General features: G+C 33.2%; 1 protein-coding gene across 2 annotated transcripts in view; it reads left to right on the top strand.

The window, feature by feature from the left end:
- Nucleotides 1–21,002: 21,002 nt before the first annotated feature.
- The window catches only part of LOC123676671, a 61,542-nt gene continuing 58,609 nt past the window's right edge, over nucleotides 21,003–23,935 (top strand). For both annotated transcript variants that reach the window (XM_045612765.1, XM_045612770.1), the window contains exon 1: nucleotides 21,003–21,167. The gene's annotated coding sequence lies outside the window, so the exon portion shown is untranslated. The remainder of the gene's footprint in view (nucleotides 21,168–23,935) is intronic.

Below are 23,935 nucleotides of genomic sequence, written 5' to 3' on the forward strand. Positions count from 1 at the left end.
TTTGAATTTTTCTTTGGAAAAACTAAATACTACGCTACTTAATGTTGTAAGATATTATGTATTCGAAATATATTTTCCTATAATATTAATTACCCATCTATAAGGGGTTATTCAGATTGTTTAATTTCTAGTGAGAAGGATTTACGTATTTTCAGGGCCGCTGCCAGGACCGGCAAACCGTACATTTTGCCGAAGCGGCAAATTGTAGGGCGCAAAGTCAGTTAATAGAACAAGACATACTTTTTGACACAAAAATGTTTTCTCAGTGAAAATACCACTATTTGTGGTGAAATAATAAAATTGACAAGAGCCATTTTTTTTCAAATCGAATAAGCGGTCTTAACTATTGTTAGAAAATAGGAATATGTACTAAAATTCAGCCTTACTGTTAGTCTTTTTACTATGGACTTATATAGCATCGTACTTCCAAACAATGCAGGACATATTTTTATGAAATCGACGAAAATTCCTTCGATAAATTTGAGTAGGTGATTTTAAGGTTGTAAACTACTTTGCGCTGAAACTGCAATTCCGCTAGATGGAGCTACCCGAAAATTTTTGGTAGATTTGTACCTGACACACCCATTCAATTTGAAGAACCGCCTGTTTGGTATTTATTGCCCCTAATAAAATCTCAACTCTCGATGAAGCCCAGCAAAGAGTAAATTTGTGTTTCTGTAAACTTTAGAAATTCAGTTCAGTTTAGATACAGTGGCGTATCCTAGGGGGGGATAAGGGGGATATATACCCCAAGGAGGAATATCCATTATATGTAACAACCTTATATATCACAATCTTATTATGAGTAAGCAAAATTCTTTGGAAAACTTCTTCAAAAGAAGGAAAATTTGATTTTTTTTCCTTTATCCCCCCTCCAAGGCTTATGTCTGGGTACGCCACTGTTTAGGTATATAATACTAAATAAGAAAATATTGTGAAGTTAGAAATGACAATGAACCACTGTCATGGACTTATTTTGAGTATAGATAATAGAAATAGCAATTTATTCGAATTAAGAAAAAATATATGATCATCTCTGGTTGTATGATTTCACAGAGAAAATCAGAAAAATTTGGTTATTGAGATTTCTAGAATGTAAAATTCGAAAAGCTTTTGAGTTCTCATTTTATGCGCCTTTGGAGGCCATAACACTGTGTATAGGAATATAAGATATGCGATTTATTAGGTTACTGTTGTCGGTCTCTTTATCTAGATGAGAATTTTTGATATTCTCCTGAAATTCAGAATGATTATTCAAATGATTATTTGACATTTGACACGTATTATAAGTCGTGAAAAAAAAATTAGTGAGGGCAATAAAAAAAGAGTAACAGAATAGGAATGAAAAGACTATCCGAACTATCGAAGTTGTACTGTATTAGTATTTTTTATAATATGACTCGGCTTTGAACTATCAGCCGCGGCAATCTATCTACTACTTTGCTACCTATAGTAAAATAAATAACTATTGAAAGTATTTTTTATTTGACAATAATTATTTTCATCCGATTTCTATGAAACGAAGCTTCATTTATTTTGTAGTGATAAATTAAAATAAAATTTGATACAAATTGCAATTGTTGGTATGGTTGGTTGCTATGGAAATGTATATGTCCATAATAATTATAGTTTGACAACTCTTTGGAATGTTTTATTTCCATTAATCATTTCTGATGATGCCTATTCATGAAACTACTTACTTTGCTGCCTAGGCAGGAAAAGTAATACTTTACTGATTGATATGTGTCTGCAAAATTAATATTTGTTGTCAATAATAATATAAAAAATACCACAAATAAATGCACTGTTATTCACACATTTTCCGAATAGCTTAAACTAAAATTTTTTGTATCATCCATTCGAATATATAGGTACTCATCATATAGAAAATATACTAATTACACAGTTCCTTTTCATAAATGGAATAAGTTATGCCTTCAAAATTGAATTATCTACAAATATCTTTTCTTATATATTCTAAGAAATAACGATTCATAAAGTTCTAGTTTGATTTATAAATTCATTGAAATTGAATATATAGATAGTGAGAAAGGGCTGCATATCATATATTTGTCACGTATAGGACGGCCTGACGGACTGACCAGAATCGAATTTGAGGACGGATTCGTCATCGGTGAGTCAAACACTATCGTTGGAGATCAGATTTCTCAAATATTGATAATTTTCCATATTTCGGCAAAAATCCAGATACCTTTTTTTCATCTTAATTTCTTTATGACTTTTGAAATTTTCTTTATGATACTAAGCGCTCAAAATGTACTTCTCCAGACATCATTACGAATAAAATCAGCTAGCATATATATTTTAGGAACAGTATCGTTTGTAATTCTAACAATGATTTCATAACAAGTTTTCTACCTATCCCTATTCTCCAGTGCAATATTGTCATAAACTAGTAATGTACACAATTTTAGCCAATCAGAGAAACCCTACCCTCGTAAATCATAATAGTGTCATTCATCTCGAGCCATAAAATACAGTCCAAGATTCTATTGGCGTTCATGTTGCAAAAAGGCGTAAACCTTTGGGAGGCGTTCCAAAAAGCATAATTCTATTTGAAAAACATCTACAATTAGAGCAAATCAAGCAATTTTAAAAAAATGCTTGCACCAATTCAAAACTCATAATATCACTGAACATTTGTGGATGAGTTACTTGAAATGAGAAGTCTCTCTAAAGCTGAATAGTCATTTAAAGAAAGTGTTTAATTTCAAAGTTCAATTTTCGGAATACTATCGATTTTTTTTTGAAAATCGAGACGAGATCTTCAAGTTCACTATCACGTCATTGTTCAGTCAAAAAATGAAATGAATCCGACCTGTACTTTGGAATTGGAATGCACTGAAATTAGCACTGAAATAGCAGTGGTATAAACAAGGTATTGAACACCCTTAAGCCAAAAATACGATTTCATAAATTGAAAAGATGCCTGGGAGGAATAACAGTGGCTTCTTCAAAGAGAATTCAGGTAAATTAGTCAGAGCAAAGCGGCTAAAATGTCTGGTGATGGCCTTGTGTATGTTAAAAGTTTTCTATCCCGACACTTCTATGCTGAAGACCGCTGCAGCTTAGAACTTCTATAAGTTAGGAAGACGCTTTGTTCTCGGTGTAGATTTTGTTACTGTGGTCATTCTCAGGAAGAGCACCATTAGTTTGGTTGAGTATTAGTAAAACTCTGGAATCGTTCGCGGAAAATAATTGAAATTTTCACAGTTTGAGTTTTGAAATGCATTCAATCGAAAAATAAAATGAAAAATTCCGTACTCCATCCATGGGCTTTCTCAGAAACTATAAGAGCTATCAAGAAATAGAAAATATTGATTGCCATGATGAATGATGATACAATTACAATTTTCCTCGAAGAAGTCGAGTTCTGAAAATATGAATTATTGATTCGGATGTCGGTATTAATGACCCTATGATTGGTCGGGAAAATGAGGTATTTCAAAAGTATGAAATGAGATATTATACTCAAAAATATTTATTAAGTACTTCAACAACACAATGATCAATTTATTATTGAACTTATGATATTTACAAAAAAAAATATACGGATTCATGAAAGACTTACTTACTCGTACAGAGGGATGGTTTTGAACTAACTTGATTATTTAAATTGATGGCTTTTATACTTTTCAGGGGATATAAATATAATTGTACCTCATTCATGACAGAGATCAAGGGTTACAATAAATTGAACTGTTTTATGAGTAAGAATGACATTGTAGATTGATTTAAGTTGTCTACACTGAAGAAGTTTATTGGCATAGATCAAGGGATCACATAACATTAACTTACATATCTAATGCATGATAAGACTAGTGTGTATGATAACTTGGGGTGCCTGGTGCTGTGAGATAAAGCATAGGCGTAACCTACGAGAGAACATTACAACCCTTGGAAGTGGCGGATTTACAGATTTGCCGCCTGTAGGCTATTCAACTTTTGCCGCCCCTGAATTTTGTTACCTTATTTCACAATTATATCAATTACATTTTCTATCTATAAAATTATAACTTTATGATTTGCTCATCATCCTCATTGAATCAACTAAGGTACCGTGTCAGATCCTTGACTATTCTCACAGCAAAGAATTCCAAAAACTTCATTTTGAATCATGTACTATTTTTGAAGTAAGGTAAGGTTTGTAATTTTATATCTTGAAACTATACAATATTCACATAATATAAATAAAGCTTACACAGAAAATATACATTTGACGAACATTGAAAAGATATTTCTTTTATAACATACACTCACAATTTGAAAACAATACATTGAATTTACTTTTTGAATTATTTGTTAGTATTACACTTCAAGTAAAATCATAAAAGTATTACAATACCCTTTTTGCAAGACTTTAAATTCGCAAAATCATCGTACGAAATGTTATTCATTAGTATATTTTACAAAGGGCTTAGCAATTGTTTCCGTAGAGATCTTGAAATAGAGAGTATTTGGCTATTTATAAAGAACTATATTTCGATTTTTAAATATTTTAATCTCCATAATTATTAATTTGCGTCAGTATAATATTATTTTGAATTCTGTCAATTAAAAAAAAATTTATAAACTTTATAATGCACTCTTCATTTCAAGTGCTTTTCCATCCACTACGGTTACTGCTGAACAATATCTTTCAGTACCCTTCGAAGGGTAAAGACCTAGCTGAGAAGTACATGGACACTGGACAGGACATATTGACTGAGTTGAGTTTGATGAGCGTCCATCGTGAATTCTTTAAGGAAAACGAGAGTTTTGAACAAGTTCAAAGAAGATACAAGAAGAATGATAATAGTAAAAGGCATGTAACTAGAATAATTTTTTTTCAAGCAAATAATTGTTATAACTTCTGAAAAATAGTGTTTTCATGTATCTTTTTCGTGATAAAATGTTACAACTTGAACGGCCATTACTAGAAAAACATTCTTCGTAACACTCAACATTGATTTCTGCCAGATCGCTCTGTCGTCCTCAACTTGCTGCAGAGTATAGATAAATGGACCAAAGCTTTCGATAGTGTTATTCCGACTGATTTAATCCAATTCGACTATTCAAAGCCTTTCGATAGATTGAGGCTTTTCTTCATAGAATGAGTTTCTTTGTTAGGGTGTCAAATAGTTTCTCTTCGCTTAGACCAGCGGTGTGTCCCAGGAGGCAGTTCTGGGCCCTCTCCTATTCTTGGTCTACACTGCCGATTTACTCTGAAGTTGAGGTCACCGTGCTTACACGTTGCGGTCAACACAAAGCTTTTTAATTTCTATCACCCATCTATGATTATGGACTGTCCCAGGCGACCTGCGACTGATCTAAAAATTGGTTGCTTTCGCTGAACCTTGAAAAGTCCATAGTTCTTCGAATTGGCAAATAAATCAGCGGAGAACCTTTACCTTTGTATGAATATCCTTCACAGTGACATTATAACAGGACAACTAAGATGTCTAAAAACCACGTGTATGAAGTGATTAGCTTTTGTTTTGCCAATTTTGAAAATATTAGTTAAGCTTCGTTATGTCAACTGTAGGTAGCGCTATCAACAAATTAAGATTCTTGTTATTTATTATTTACGAGTTTTGTGCCATTATGTACCTATATGTATATCTTTCATTATAGTTATGATATATGGAAGTAATTCTTGTAATTGAAATACCAATAAACTCTCTCTATTACAAATATTTGAATTCATTCCAGTATTCGTGTTTTGTTTCACGACTTTGCACGATCATACTCAGTTACACGTCGCTTTTGATTGGTCAGTATCCGGTTTTAATTAATGTATCCAATCAAAAACAACGGAAAAAGATCGAAATGACAAGTATGACATTGCGGCGCCGCCACGAACTAAAACTAATATTTTCAATTTGGTCGAATGTCATTACATTCAAAATTTGACGAGTGCATTCACCATGATTTTAGACATCTTAGTAACAACTAACCGTTAAACTGATTTAAGGTTATACCATAGATAATGTTTACTTCTCTATAGATTATTCATTCAAGCGTATCTATATAGTGACATCTATCTTTTTGAACTGTAACTGGGTCGCAATTAGAGAACACAGAGATAGGTATATTTCAGATTTCTGCTATTCAAATTGCCGCCCAAGGAAGAGACCCTATTTGCGCTCTAACAGTAGTCAACCCTGCAGAATTCAAAAAATTGATATTGGGTAACCGGGGTCTTCTACCGAGAGATGAAAAAACTGAAGGAATCTCTTCATTTTGATATGACATAAGGGAAATATTCATTAATAAAAACCAATAATTTCAAACCTGTACAAAAAATTTAATTCATTTTAGGATTCGCAAGGGAAAAAAAAACATTTGTCCTTTTCATTCATATTACTCGCATTATTGTATCCCTGTATTCTCATATTTCTGAGAGGTATAGGTATCTTTTCTAGTTCACTGACTATACCTTTCCCAAAATCACATCCAGCCCTAAAAATACTCCCTGATTCTCACAATTCCTTTTTCGCCCTTACTCATAATATAATTTTATGGAACACTTTGATAAAACTATAAATAAATTGTAGTGACTCTGTCTGCTCGATAGGTAGCAATATGGGCGTCGCGCCACATTTTACTTCGGCTCCAGCGGGTTTATGGGGGTCGACGCGTTGCTGCAGAATCACCTCTCCACGATTGTGTGACAGGGTGTCTTAGGCAGAGATCGCTGAATTGCCTCACTGAAGAATCCACCAGCTATCTCGGGACGTAACACCGTAATCCATAGAGAGAGGACGCACCTACGACATTTGGCTCGCCAAAATGTTTATATACATAGGCTCAGAGCCGAAAAAATGCTTGAAAAATAAAAACTATAGAACTTTTTTTCATTAACTAAATTTGAAGTTTAAAATCCAGATGTAGATAAAAAAAGTAAGAATATGATGATAACCCTCACTTCGCATATACATTAATCGGTTGAAAAATATTAATTTTGATTGAGGTATGAAATGAAATTACTTTTATATTTATGTAGCATGTTAAAATGAACATAGTGAAATGGAAACGTTTCTCCAATATTTTGCATTCTTCTGATAAATCAACATTCTGATTAGAGAATTGAAAATAAAAAAATTCCTGTACCAGATCATGATATGGTACAAGCTAAGCGCTACTTGTAATCACAGAAAATCCACTCTTATTTCTGCACCGCACTCTTGACCACGAATTTTAATGAACGCTCATTACATATAAGCGTATAATGCATAATTTAATTTAATGCACCTTTAATTGTTTTTTTTTTCATGTTAAATTGGTTCGTACTCATCCCTCCCTGTTGTTTCTGACTGAATCACATTCTCATTATTTACCTACTTTGAATTTCTGCACGTGGAATTTTTGTTTTGTTTTGAAAATATATTCCTCCAAAGAAGATGTACTCTCACATTTGCAAATTATGAATGAGTATGTTTAACGAATAGACGTAGAGTATTCGATATAGGTGATTATCAAGAGGTTGCAAATCTGTTGAATATTTGTTTGGAATTATGTCTTCCAAGTTCAGAATTCTTCGAACCCCAATTTCTCTGATTATGACATAGACATAGGAAACGAAGAAGAAGAACCTGCACCAACACTCTCACATCAAAGGCGAGCTACCAATCTAGCAATTACTACGCGCCAGACACTTTGTGACTTCACCGCTCAAAGATCAGAAAAAAGTTTGTGTTTGAATCGAGAAGAGTTTTTTTCAAGAAAGTTATTGAATCAATTTAATTCTCATTTTCCAATTAAAAAAGTTTTTATAAATCTTATATTTACTTCCCTTTCTCTCCAAGATCTTTTGAATTACATAATATTACATGTGCTTTTGAAATTCTTCACACCACTTGGCTGCCACGCCACACCACTTCGGTGCGTGCCTGGGCTTAGGAAGGTTGTTGATGAACAGATGAGGACCTAGTATCGATTCCTGTGGAATACCATGAGCCATAACTGTAATGAGCTGTTTTCATGATCGTGTCATCTATTGACGATTGTGTAGATACGATTTAAATCAAGATAAGATCGCCATAATGTAGAAGCTTATCCAAACATATATCTAGAATCTAGATCCATATAGCCGAATGCCTTTGTTAAATCACAAAATTGGGAAATTATTTCCCGACGCATTTCAAAGCCCTCTGAAATATACATATAGCATATAGATGTATATGAGGTATGATGGGGGATCTAATGATCTGAAATTGAGCTCTAACATTCGGGTGATTATTTTAGACACACAAACTAAATTTCAGTCCTATAGTCAGATCTGTTGTCACTGAAATATTGGGTTTTTCGATATTTTGAATTTCGACAAAAGATTTTGCAAGAAGCTTTAAGAGAGTACACTACCTTTCTTACTTGGTTCTTCTGTTCAGATTCTTTTTCATTATGTGCGGAAATATGAGGAAGAAATCTTGGTATTGCAGTTTAGAATGAACTCACTGATTTTCTTCACAAAAAATTCACTTTGAAATATAAAAGGTTATTTCAATGATGAATTCAAAATTTTTGAAATTTTCACATTCTGATGAAAAAATCAAAAACAAGCCATTTAACTGTGGCGCCGATTTTGTATCAGTCTGAATTTTGAAGGAAACAGTGGATTACATAGCGGAACACATTGCTCTTCTGATTAATTTTTCAGTAACAACTGGTACGTTTCCTACTGTCTTGAAACATGCAATAGTACCTACTTCCGATCTATGAAAAAAATGATCCTAATAATGTAGCCAATCATCGACCCATTTCCATACCTAGTGTCTTCTCCAAGGTCATTGAACGAGTAGTATTGAACCGTATAATGAGTTTTCTCTCAAAATTTGATTTCATTTCCAGATGTCAACACGAGTTTAGACCTGGAAGATCGACGCAAACGGCTGTCTTGCACTTTTTATTTTGTTTATCGTTCTCTGGATGACGGTCTTCTAGTTTCGGGTGTATTTTTCGATCTTACCTATGATTGCGTTGATCCTCAGTTTATTGTAAGCAAGTTGCATATCTAATATCGGTTTTAGGGGGATATTTCTCATTTGGATTCGAAGTTTCATTCCAGACAGGACTATGTCTGTTAAAATCGGTAATTCAGTATCTCGCGTGTTCACGAACAACTTGGGGGTTGCTCAGGGTTCCGTGTTGGGGCCTTTGCTTTTTATTCTCTTCATTAATGATTTGCCTGATTTCGTTTTCGAATGGCTTGTCTTTTTTGTGGGTGATACTTCGGTGGTGGTCTGTGCTCGGAGTCTTGTTGAACTGACGCTGCGAGCTCTTTATAGTTTTGTGGAGTGGTGTAAAGATAATACTCTCATTGTTAATATTCCTAAGTCTGAATTGATCATTTTTCGAAATTGAGAACGCCTCAGGTGACTCAATTTCAATCAATTTCTTGGGCAATGAGTAGATGTCTAATAACTCAGTTAAATTTTTAGATTTATATGTTGATAAAAATTTGGGATGGACTGATCATATACATCATGTATGTAAGAAATTAAGCTCGTCCTTCTATGCTATTCGACAGATAAGGGACTCGCTTCCCGGAGAAGTTCAATCCTGCGGCGACTGCCGACAATTTTCAGTATGCATTCAGATCTCCTTATGAGAACGTGCAGTCAATATTGTCAGTTGGTCCGACGAGAAGAATATCGCCGGCCATCTAATTGTCATTCTATTCAATAAACCTATTGAGAAATACAGTCCACATCTAAATCAATCCATAATACAATACCATTTGGTCCTTCGGGCCGGATGTCGCCGCAGGATTGAACTTAGCATAGTTGCCGCTTCTCCACTCCCCCTTGAATCCATTATAAACACTTATTACAACTTGTGTGATTCCCATATTGCCCAATGCCCATTACATCATAATATGGGGTAATTCTGTGGATTTTAGTAGAGTATTCATATCCCAGAAACGTATCATTAGAATGATTTTCTGAGTTGGTCATCGTGAACACTGTAGACCTTTATTTGTTGCCAATAGTATTTTGACTATGCCTTCTATATTTATATATAAAAGCTTATTATATGTGAGAGACAACAAGCTTTTAACAAGTTGTGTAATTTTCGTTGTTACTTTACAAGAAGTACCGAAACTCTGTCTTTACCTGTTCACAGAACAAGGAAATTCGAAACATCTACATTTTATCAAGCTTTCCAATCACTTGCCTGATTCTGAGAAAGTAATGAATATATTGAGTTTCAAGAAAATAGTTAAATCGCTGATGATTAGTAAGACATATTATAGTGTTAATGAGTAATTTGGATGATAGAAATTTTTGAAAAATATGTTTTTTTTTGTCGAGATTCTCTTATTTTAGCGTTTTTATTGAAACTAGTCAATAAAAACGATTGCTCGATTGAACGCAATATAATTTTGAAAGACCTTTACGATAGCATTATTTACAGCGTTATGGTAGACTCTACCCAAGATATAGGAATCAGTTTTGGACCAATTAGCTATTTTCGTGCGATATGTCCTTCGAGGAAAAGTTTATGGAAGACTTCTATAAATTACTGTAGTTGAAGACTCAAATGGACTTGCATTTGATAAGCGCGTAACTTCAGAATTTACTGAATACGGAATTCTGGATTCAATTATTGTTGCACGTTCATTCAACGGAGCAAATAACATGAAAAGGCTCACACAGGCTCACTTCAAAAAGGTAGCTGATTCAGCAGTCAAGTTGCTAGAGGCAGAAAATTCGTTTGGATGGGTGAAAGAATCTGCAGTTTTTCTGAGTTCATCTTACAAGCGAATGGCAGTATGGCAGAAAGAAACAAAAAACAACATACCGCACACGACAAACTTTAAGACTGCAAAAAAAAGGAGCCACTAGTGGTATAGAGTGAACATAAGGCTCTATCTTCGATAAATTGATGAAAGTTTGTTGAGGAGCGAGGAAATTGCAAAAGATAAATTAATGGAGGTCATTATACCGTATTCGGGAAAATATCTGATGGTAAGTTTGATTATAAATCCAGGTATATGACCAGAAATTTTAGCAAATTTTAGGAACTCATTTATTTCATTCGTTTTACTTGATTTTTGTTTGTGTTATAACTCCTATTTCAAAGAACTTGCTGACTAAAATATATCATAAACTACGCGGTTTCTTGAAATTTATTTCATTCACTTCTTAAACTAATTAATGAAAAAGGAAAGATAAACATTTTGAAGTTTTATACTCGAAAACAAAAGAGTATGAGTTCACTGTTAATTATGAATTGAAAGATTATAATATTGATATGTAAATGGAATTAGATTTTACGGATACAAAAATTTCAAAGGAAAAACAAATGCCTACGGAAAAATCGAAAGATGATGCACCTAAAATCTCAACAGCACAAAATTACAGGCCAGTATTTTTCAATAATTTAGACTATGCTTGAACAAGCATTGAAGAAAGAATTTTACCCAAACAGAGAAATTTTAGAAGACCTCCAAGGAAATTTAATGAGATCATGAAGCTTGAAGATATTCCGACTGTAGTCCTCTCCTGTATTTCAAAAGTTTCATGAAAATCGAAAATATTCACGATGAACTTGGACAAAGATGAGATAATGTCGAGGTCAGGAGTAGGGGAGAACTTCCCAAAAAACGAATCGGATAATGATTAAATCGTTAATTACTAAACTAGCACTGTGTTAAGAATTTTTTTTGTATTTATATTGTTAACTACAGTATTTTTTTTGGTCTACTTTATATAATGATTTATTTTTACTTTTATTTGATTATTTTATTTACCTGTACTTTTTAGTATCAATATTCTCACATTAAAGTTTTTTTGATAATTGTAATACATTATTTTTTTTACTTTGTGTTTTTCATTTTCATGTAAGTAGTTGGTCTGGTCTGTCATTGAACTGTCGTGCTATTTTAGTTATAACCACTCTCCAAAAGTATTTCATAATTACTATTGATCTTTCAATTAGAGATACAATAATAAATAAATCAAACATCGGACTTAAATAATCTCTACAAATTGAGAACGCAAGGAAGAAACCCACTGAAGGTCGAATTCGTTTCGTACTTGAAGAAACTCGAGGTCGTAAAGCGGTGCAGAAAGTTAAAGGGAACTGGCATTGGAATTTCTAACGATCTTACCTATAAACAGAGGTGCGAGAATAAAATCCTGAGAAATTACCTTAATAAAGCAAGACAAAACCCGAATGACAACTCATACATAAAAGGCAGCAGATTGTATATCAATAACGTAGCGTATACTGTTGGGGAACTAGAGAAAAACGAAAAAAGCTACCTAGAAGAACGAAAAGCAAGCAGTGCTCCACCAACGCCAAGGACACGTAACTTTGACGAAGTGTTACTGCAGGGTGCTCAGCCCGAAAAAGAAAATATACCAGAAGAATCAAAGGAAGATAAAAAGACACCTATCAATACTAGCAGAAACAGGAATCCACCAAGGGCAACTGCCGCCCCAGCAGAAAAAGATAGGCTCAAAAGTTTAAGATCTGGTTCTTCATCAGGTACTCGCTCCTGAGATGGTGAATTTAAAAACCAGGACTACTGATTAGACTGTCCTGCACAAACTAGCGTACAAGTAGCTTAAATAAAAATGAATGAGTATATTAGAGACTATAAAGTGGATCCTATAAGCACACTAGTGGTGGAAAGTCATGAGGGACCAAAAGTAATCCTTGAAAGCAAGAGCGAGTTGACAATTTTCCATACAAACATCCGCAGTATGGGCAAAAACTTCGACGAGTTTCAGGCATACATGTCTCAATTCGAAAATCAATACCCCATATCTTGCATTATTTTATCTGAAACTTGGAAAGTGCATGATATTAGTTTGTTTGATATGCACGGTTACAACAGTGTATACAATGGCAGTCCCCTGAATAAAAGTGACGGTATTGTGGTATATATTAGGGATACTATTCGTTCCACTTCGAAACAAATTAACTTAGGTGAAACACAGGCAGTCTTTACTGAATTTGACATTTGTAAGAAAAAAATCTCGATACTATCGATCTATCGATCACCATCGACCTCAATTCAGATGTTCAATGATAGGCTGGAACATTTTTTGAGTAATGTAAATGTGGAAATATATGACCAATTTTATATCATAGGTGATATCAATATAGACCTTATGGATGATAGCGATGAATTAACTCAAGAATATATAAATTTGTTATCTGAAAAGGGATTCGTATCGCTCATTAATACCTCTACTAGAGTAACTCATACTACCGCTACCTGCTTGGATCATGCATTTGTGAAAATGAAAAATGAGCGGTATTCTGCAGATATAACTCCAGCTATCATCAGAACCAACATCACCGACCATTACTCATTAATCTTGGGCACAAATATCACTAATACGATAAATAAAACCCAAAAAAATTACTTTACCTATGAAATATTAAATAAAGATAAACTTCAGCAATTAATACGGAGAGAACGGTGGCAGGATGTTTACACCTCAGAAAATGCCGAAACCGCGACTGATGCATTTGTCAAAAAGCTCCAAGACTGTATCAGGGCCGCAACAGCAACAATTGAGAAAGCAATGAAACCAAGAAAGAGAGAATGGATTACAAATGGACTCATAGCTTCGATAAAACAAAGAGACCAATTGCGTCAAAAGTCTCTCAAATTTCCCGAAAACCAGACCCTAAAAACTGAATATAAAAACTACCGTAACAGACTAAATTCACTTATTAGAAAAACTAAATTCAACTTTTATAAAAACAAAATAATCAAAAATTCCCAAAATTCCAAAGAAATGTGGAAAACAATAAAGGAGTACGCAGGAAACGATTCCAAACGGCAGAATATTGACGGCGTTGAACAGGAGAACGGCAACCTTGTCTATGATAGGAAGGATATTGCTGAATGTTTCAATGTTTATTTTGCGAATGTAGGCAAGGACTTAGCAACAAAACTAAAAAATCATGGAATAAATGAACCCGCTACCAGAAGACAACCTCAATCAATGTACCTAGCTGAAACAGACCCATCTGAAGTGACAGGAATAATTAAAGAACTAAAATCCAAAAAGGCACCTGGCCCAGATAAAATCACTAACGATATTTTGAAGTCCATATCTGAACATGTAGCACGACCCCTTTCCTTCATAATAAATAAATGTTTTGCAACTGGTGACGTCCCTACTCACTTTAAAAACGCGATTATCATACCAATCTACAAAAATGGTGACAAGAGAAAAGTCAACAATTATAGACCTATATCACTAACTTCTACAATCTCTAAAATATTTGAGAAAATCCTAAAATTGCGAATGACAAACTACCTCGATAAATACAAACTGATTGCGCCATCGCAGTTTGGTTTTCGAGATAACCTATCCACTCAAGACGCCATTGCTGCTATCTCCTACCAAATAAACCAAGCAATGGACAAGAGAAAAGCGTGTCTAGGAATTTTTATCGACTTAGCGAAAGCTTTCGATACTGTTTGCCACAAGTTGCTGTTGAAAAAACTGGAATGTTTGGGTTTTCGAGGGTCTACCTATAGATTACTGGAAAATTTTCTAACCAACCGCAAGCAAAGAGTTCGGATAGGAGACGATGTAAGCAGTGAAATGGATATAACTTATGGCGTTCCTCAAGGGACTGTGCTAGGCCCAGTCCTATTCATAATTTATATAAACGAAATACTCACTAGAAAAAATTCTGGGACTATAATTTCATTCGCTGACGATACGGCGATTATATATACTGGAGAATCATGGCGACAGGTACGAGAAACAGCTGAAAACGATCTAGAGAAGGTTTTCGAGTGGTTCAGGTGTAGTGTCCTCACAGTAAACGTAGAGAAAACTAAGGTTGTACCATTTACGTCATACGAGAGTAATTTACCTAATTACGATACCCTCACGTTGAACGGTGTGGGTGTCCCATTGGAGAGATCGGTGAGATATCTGGGGATCTGTGTTGATTCGTTTCTTAGATGGGACGTACACACGGCCAATGTAGTGAAGAAAATCCGTGGACTGATATACAGATTCTGGCAGTTCAAGAAATTTTTGGGGTTCACTCATCTCAAGATATTGTACCATGCTCTGGTGGAATCCATCATTCAGTACGGTATTGTTGGCTGGGGAGGCATTTTAAGTTGTCATCTGAAACCATTAGAGGTACTCCAAAAATGGTTCATCAAAATAATCCTGGGAAAACCAAGAACTTATCCAACCGACCAACTGTTTTCTGAATCCCAACTACTCGATTTCAGACAATTGTTCTGTAAGAATATTCTTCAATTCATTTCTGAAAAAAAAACATATATCCATTCAGCGAACCATGAATATCCCACCAGAAACAACAAAGGAACCAATATGTTCATGCCCAGGGCAAATAAGTCGGTTGGCCAGAGATGTTTCTCCTACCTTGCTCCTCGTTTGCTCCGCTTGTTGCCTGATGAACTTCAAGGAATCAATTCAAAATCATTATTTAAGAAAAGACTGAAACTTTGGCTTCTGAATACCGATAAAGCAAGAATTCATAGCATTATCAACTGCTGAAACCCTTCCGAATGTGTCTACATAAAGAGGAAAAAATGGTTATCATGTTTTCTTGTTGAGGACTGTAAAACTGGCCGATATCCTGTAATTTTGTTTGTGACGTTACTTATGATCATATATATATATACATATGTTTTTTTTTTTTTTTTGTTCTTTTTAAACAGAACTGTTTCCGTTGAAAAATTTTGAACAAAGCCTTAATGGCATGCTGTGTCCCCTGAGGAGTCTTGAAACCATGGGAAGAGATGGAGGATGGAGGTGTGCTCACGGACAAGTTCTTCAATGAACTTAAGTGAGTTCATGTTTCCATTTTTCATCTTCTGTGATTCCGTATATCTGTGAATCCCGACCATTTATATTTGATACTGTAATCTCGAGATCATAGATTGTTGTTTATTGGTTTTATTCTATTTATTTTGTTTGCTTGTAGTGTTTGAAATTAGAACCTAGAATTGTATGTAACAAAATGCTGGATAAATATTGTTATTGTTTTTATTATTGTTTATACGCTGTTTTACATGTATTTTGTGAGATAAGTATGAATAAATTATTGTTGTTATTATTATTATTATTATTATTATCTAAATTTGCTGCTAGAGGCAAAATCATTAGGAATTCATTCCAACAATAGAGGACTAGAGAAATACAAAGAATATTTATAGTTTTCTTATATCCATGGTAATACTCCAGGTTAAACCTACCACTTTATAATTTTTTATAAAAATATGGGTATTTACAGTTAATGTATTCAAAACATATATAAATATATCGGGTGTCCCAAGGTGAGTGGCCTATTAGATTATTATGGAAACTATTGATGGTAAAAATTTCAAATTTTGTGGATAGATATTTGGCCATATAAGGTACATTTTTAAAATAATTTCACATTTCCAGTGTTGCCGGATGTACGACAATTTGGCAACAACTTTGTTATTTTGAATAGGACATCCGGTATTTCTATTTTTTTATGATACTCCATAAAATATTGAATCTATTCACTCTTATTTTTCCATCCCTATCTTCAACAGTTTTTGAGTTATTAATTATTTTTCGAAATTTTAGATCAAATTGGCGTATTACGAAAATGACTCTAGTTCGCTCAATATTTGAGATTTAAGTCAGAAATTTTGCAAGTCGTTAGATATTGATCTGATCTGTGTCACTGCTTTTGAATTATGGTTGTCAATAATACAGGACGGACCAAAAAAATTCATCATTTGCCAAGTTACAAAATTGTGAAAATGTCTATTTCTTCAAATTAGACACCTAGTATATTTTTCAATTCCTGGAATCAGTACAACACACTCTACAATTTTTTTATTCACGTCCCTATACCTATCTCAACTGGATTCCGAGTTATATGCGTTATATGTGTATATCTTTCTTGAGCCATTATTTATAGAAAAACCTCGGAACAAAACACCTGTTAGGCAATAATTGTTTATTTTGACATTTATGAATTGAACTGATTCATTGATATATCGATATATGAACGACAAAGAGAAAATAACAATACAAAAGAAATTAACACTTATTGAATCAATGTGAAATCTAATAAACGCATATAACTCGGAATCCAGTTGAGATAGGTATAGGGACGTGAATAGAAAAATTGTAGAGTGTGTTGTACTGATTCCAAAAATTGAAAAATATACTAGGTGTCTAATTTGAAGAAATAGACATTTTCACAATTTTGTAACTTGGCAAATGATGAATTTTTTTGATCCGTCCTGTATTATTGACAACCATAATTCAAAAGCAGTGACACAGATCAGATCAATATCTAACGACTTGCAAAATTTCTGACTTAAATCTCAAATATTGAGCGAACTAGAGTCATTTTCGTAATACGCCAATTTGATCTAAAATTTCGAAAAATAATTAATAACTCAAAAACTGTTGAAGATAGGGATGGAAAAATAAGAGTGAATAGATTCAATATTTTATGGAGTATCATAAAAAAATAGAAATACCGGATGTCCTATTCAAAATAACAAAGTTGTTGCCAAATTGTCGTACATCCGGCAACACTGGAAATGTGAAATTATTTTAAAAATGTACCTTATATGGCCAAATATCTATCCACAAAATTTGAAATTTTTACTATCAATAGTTTCCATAATAATCTAATAGGCCACTCACCTTGGGACACCCGATATATAATACTATTATATTATTATTATTATATTTAATGTAAGAAAAAATAGCTTATGTAGATCTTATGTAATGATTGTTATTACATGATCGTTGAATAATATACTATACTGGGTAAATAATAATAAAATTTTTCTATATGCCTTATTAATTAAAAATTCTTTGATTCAATTCTAAAAAAAAATTTATTCAAAAATAGGATCAAAGTATTTTTGATTGATATATGGAAAAAATCTATTAGGATTTCTGTATAAATTTTTAAGAAAAAATTACTCGAAAAGGGCACATTTTACGAGAAAATATGAGCAGGCCCCCCCACGGACTGGCATACCGAACATTTTGCAGAGGCGCCAAATTGTAGGGGGGAAAAGTTAGTTAGTGAAATAAGAAATATTTTCGACACAAAAATATTTTCTCAAGGAAGATACCACTCTTTCAAGTAAATTAAAAAATTTTCAAGCGTCAATTTCATTGAAATCAATACAAATAGGTACTAAAATGCGCCTTTAAGAACTGCGTCGTCTTTTACTATAGATCTTGATACTTTTAAACAATTCAGGAACTTTTTTGGTTAAATTAACAAAATATCCATGATGAATTGGACGAGGTGATTTTAAGTTAAAAAATACGATTTCATTTATATTTGAAAAGTTGCCTGGGAGGAATACCAGAGGCTCCTTCAAAGAAAATTCAAGCATCCTCAGTAGCAAAAAAAAAACGAATAATGTGGCTCAAATATATAAAACTTATTAAATGAAAAAACTGAGAAATACATAGAAAGTAGGTAATAAATGGTTGTTCTACAAAACCCTCACAGTCAAGAAAAATTTTTCTGGTTAATAACAAATCATATCAATTCAAAACTCCAACAAAATCCGATGAATAGGAAGGTGCTATAATGAATTAATTGATAAATTGAGAGAAGTTTTATTTTGCCGATGCGCCAAAATGTCTGGAATTTTGTGTGGGAGAAGGCTCACCACATCAATAAAAAAAACTTTATTCCGAAAATAATTTCTTTCGATAGAACTATTTGTGAGATATAAGTGAAAAATAATTTTTATGGATTTTCAACAGCTTGTATCTTTTCAACCAAGCCGAATCTGAAAAAATGATGAAGGGTAAAAGTAGGTTTTTTTACCTCAGGAATCTTTCGGTTAAATATATGTATAAATACTACAAATCAAAGACTCACAAATTATTAATTATAGAAAATATAGAATTTTGGATTCTTCATCCTATAATAAAAGTTGATATCCAGGGTCGTTTTCTAAACAATTTCTCCAATTCTTTGTTATAAGAAATATCATACCGTAATGAATCGATGTACCTACATAATTTTTAAAATATCTCTTGAATAGCTATCATTCTCAATTCTAAAGACTTACTTATTTATAAAATATGGACTGTAGATAATTTGTCATTTAAAGATAGTTCCAGTCCACCAACTTGTGGTTGGCTTGAAAATGAAAGTCGAATTTAGAATTGCTCAAGAACTTTTTTCTCGCGTACAAGAACCTGGTTAAATAGGATGTCGATAATCGAAAGTATTCCATTTCCTATCCGTCTAGTTTCATCGCCTGATAGGCTTTCAAACTGGAGTTGCCTGCCATGTCATGCGTCGATAACTGTCATTTTAAGCCGATCAGGGTAAGCAAAACTGAAAGCGAGGTTGTCAGATGGTGTCGAAAATTCCCCTTAGTTTGTATGGCTGCTGATCATTGACGTAGCTAGGATATTCACTTGGGGGCGCGAGGAAGTTATATCAAATGTTCATGTTTAACATGAGTGCTGCAAGTTAACAAAATATTGAAAATAATCGAGGCGATCATTTATTATTCGTCAATCAGTTGATTAATTATTTATAAAATTATTCGGTTTTCTGTTTTTTCGGAAAATCGGTGTACCTAAGACTTCATTCGCTGAAATTTTTTTCACGATGTCATTTTCAATGTTGAACAGAGAATCGTTCTTGTAGCATAGTGCTTTTCAGCCACGTTTTTATTGGCCACATGGCAGAAAACCATATCTCGCAGCTGGTACAGGTCACTATTACAGCTTGGAATATTTTTATTTGTGGAATTAAATACTTAGATACTTGATGGAAACTCATTATAGATATAGTTCTTTCCACTGATATTTATATAAGCGGAAATAACTTTGATTCATTTCATTTGGAAAAGTTTATACAAATTAGAGCAGACCTCTTTCCTTGTGTATTTTTTCAAATTTCCAGCTTCAGTTTCATAATTTTTTCATTGAAGTATATTCCTATTGATTATCGCTTCAACAATTAGGGCTGAGGTGTAATTTTTCCGCACTTTTTTATAATTGTTGATGAAATTTTACGTGTTCAATGTCCAATCGGAAAAAGCGTCAAATATACGAGCTAATGGTAGATTTTCGATTCAGCGTTTAGTAATGATACTATCTTCTACTAGGCAGTCAAGATTTATTTTCCAGTACTCTTCGGTTTTTATATCAGATGACAAATCGCAAGAATTGCTTCCACCAACAACAGAAACCATATAAAAGCCTTCTTGCTGTTTTCGCCTATTTTCTTAGGTTCTCATAGGTTCTAGTGAAATATTAGGCTTCTTAGCGAATCACCAGATTCATTTCGTGGGCTCAACAATAAATGTAAACTTTCTGTAGGTGGGTTTTGTTTTTACCTTTTCACCTGCAGGCCACGATTTTTACCAGATATCACACATTTATACAACAAATAGCAACGAAAATGTAGGTATAATTTACTTTCGGGTTGCTATTTGTTCGATTGTTTAGTTCGACTATTATATGAAGTAGCGACTATATTCAAAGAATCATGTAGTCTTAATGAAAAAGAGAAAAATATTTCAAGAGTTATCGCTTCATTTCCTTCAGCTTTGTTGTAAGTATTCACATTTTTCCTTAATAAACTGAAGTTGATTTAACCTACTGTATATTGTTTCGGAAAAATTCAGACGTTATCACTCATTATATTAATTTCTAATAAAATATTTTCTACCATATTAACAAATTTCGATAGTTTCTCTACAAAGACTTAATTTCAAAAGTTAATTCTATCGCATGCACCATTTTGTTCGTGAGAATGCACATATCTAATAAAATTTTGTGAAACAGAATCGTTGCATCAATTTTTCTGCTACACCTATATGTATATCTTCATTCTCCATCAGTGACGACATGCTTTTGAATAAAGTGACAGTTATCCTCGGCCCTTTCAAGCGCAATCTAAAATCTCCTGAAAAATATACCGAACCGGCAATGCTGTAACCGATAACTCCCGAGCAAATCGTGGTTTCCTTGGTAATGGTAATATCGGTAATTCGGTAATCATTTCGACGTCGGCCGTCGTACGTTCGGTGTCGGTGCACGCTGTAAATGCGCATGCCGCTATTCATGTGTCATCGTAAAATAAACAATTTAATTTGATATTTGACAATTACTCTCAACATGGCGTGTAGTGTTCTGTTAGGTGTTTTGCTTTATTAGGTAAGTACACCGATTTTTACTGAGGATTTTTTGGCGATTTATAACTCTTGATGTTATAGAAAAGAGGACCGCCCGCGTACCACAGCGTTGTCAAGTGAATATCGGCGTATTATCGACGAAAACAAGTAGTTATTGATTATTTCCAGTTAAATATTTATGCTTAGTTGGCTACGAGTGCATTCGACAGTGTCGTGTAATGATTGTCGAGATGTCACTTTGATGTCATTTCGAATCGGAATTCATATTTTGGTATGTTATGATGGCTTTAAAGATCCTATGTCGCTCAAGTAACACTCCCCGAAAAATTGAAAGATTGCTTCAATTTATTCAATGAGGAAACAATTACGTATAATACCTACACAAGTTTGTTCTTGAAGTTGGAATATAAACTCATACTTGAAAATGTGAAATCGTCTCAAAGTAAGAAAGAACAGAATAACCTTATATTGAAAATATTCATATTCAAATGGTCGATTTAATTAAGTTCAGAGTTCCACAGACAAACTAACTCGTGAATGATTATTAAGAGATAAAGTATGTAATAGTTATGGGATTTTGATGTATTTTCTAGATTTTATTAGAATACTCAATTAAGATATGATTATCACAAAATTCTTTTTCTCTTTATGATTTATAGCTATAATAGGTAACTGATGAAACGTATCTAAAATGTTTAATCACATTTCATTACACAGTACAAAAACTGAACGATATTCATGTAGATTTACCCTTACTACCGCTGAAAAGTCCGACCATCCAGACCATCTTGGAGAAAATACCTGTTGCATCATCTTGAGTTCTGCCCCACAGTTGACAGACACCAATTCTCCTTTAGGTCAAAAGATTATGGCTAAACTACTCCTCCAGTCGCTTGATTTTTGTTGTTAATAGAACAAATATCCATTCACTATATGCATTGAAGTGAATTATTCATTCGGAATTGAACTAAGAAATGTTTTTTGAGATTTCAATAGGTAACAATATATTGCTAAGTCAAAAAAGTAGCGCGTTATAGCTTATAGCATTCCAAGGGAATACGGTGGCTTTTCGATAACTAAGATTTTTTGAGTTTGTGAAGCAAATTTCATAAGCTTTAATGTGAAGTTTTCAGACCTTCTATGCTAGAGATTCTGTTCTTTTTTCGATATTTATATCCTTTGTTAAAATCATAAAATCGCAAAACAAACATGAGATGGACACAGTAAACAAACTAAATGGCATATGGCGCTCCAACTGAAAACATTTGTGTCCACAACGACAAAAATAATTTCAACAATTCCTGTTAATCAAGTAAGCACATTCTTGACAAAATATATTTTCATATTACATACTTTGTTAGTTATCCAATTTTAATCATAATGTAGGTATACAATTAGGACTAGACTCCTACATATTAAAGTACCACATATCCATTTTTCTTAATAAATATATCCTTTAGTTCTGACCTTTGAGAAACATTAATGATTTATATGTGTCAAAATAAATTTCAAGAGTAAGGTATGATATTCATAAAGTTATGTAAGTACCTATATTGAGCCTCTCAAAAAATTATATTTGTGAGTTGAGCTACTCGGACCTCCCTGAAGTCTATAATTCTAATTTCCAAAATTCAAACGATATCTGCAGATGGGTAATTGTTAGAATCTCTTGTTTCAATAATGGTATGTCCCTTGAGCAGATTTATATTAATGAATTAGTTTCAAAAAATTATACCAATATCGAAAAACTTTCAACCTTCATTGCTTCTAAAATTTTCATGTTTTCTCTGAATGAACAACGTGAAAGTTTCTTTGGACTCATTAGAGCAATATACATAAAATCCATCAAGTAAGTACTTACTATACTTAGATCGGAAATTTAAGACGCTTTAATTCAAGAAATCATTAAAAAAAAATGTATATTTCGAAAAAACGTGAAAGCAATTTAAAATGTTCAAGTTCAACCATACGATGATAATAATAATAAATGAATTTTGATCAAAGGGGTAGGAATTCACGGCTTGACTTGATATTCAAGCTACTTGGCTCAAGCTCAAGCTACTTGAGCTTGAACTTCAAGCCAAGAACTTAATAAATGAATGCTTGACTTGACATTGAAGATCTACTACCTGACTTGAACTTGAGTTGATTTCAAGTCAAACTCAGGCTACTTGAGTTTGAACTTGAGCCAAGTAGCTTGAATATTAAGCCAATCCGTGAATCCCTACAAAGGAGTATCATCTATAACGGTTTCGGGGATTATAAAATTGAAAGAGATCTATAAAATCTAAACATAAATACATATATTCCCGAAAAAATAATAATAAACCGTTCCGTGAAGTTTGCATTGCTTTTTTCGATTAGGAGTAATTTAAAACTATAATTTCTTTTCAAATTCAAGAATAACGAAAAATATTATGTTTGCATTTTGTCTGTCGAATTCGTTGCTTGAAACAACAAATGTCATCTGAAGTTCCCAATGCAATTTTTTCAGAAAACCATTAAAACACTGCACAATAAAAGTTTTAATATCAATCATTAAAGTTACTTTATAGACTATTTCAGAGTTGATACCCCTAATGAAAATTCAAATCGCTTATTTCGATAAGTTTTATGAATCGGAGAAAATAGAATTTTCGATTGAAGAATCAAATAGAGGTCGTTTGTAATGAACAATTCAGTTGTTTTCTTCTCATTTCTCATGGTTTTGATGGTTTTCTGATTTGATTGAGTTTAGCGAATATAAAAATCAAACGTTGAGCACGATTCGCAACTAATATCGTCGATATA

The sequence above is a fragment of the Harmonia axyridis genome, chromosome 3, assembly GCF_914767665.1.
Source record: "Harmonia axyridis chromosome 3, icHarAxyr1.1, whole genome shotgun sequence".
NCBI lineage: Eukaryota > Metazoa > Arthropoda > Insecta > Coleoptera > Coccinellidae > Harmonia > Harmonia axyridis.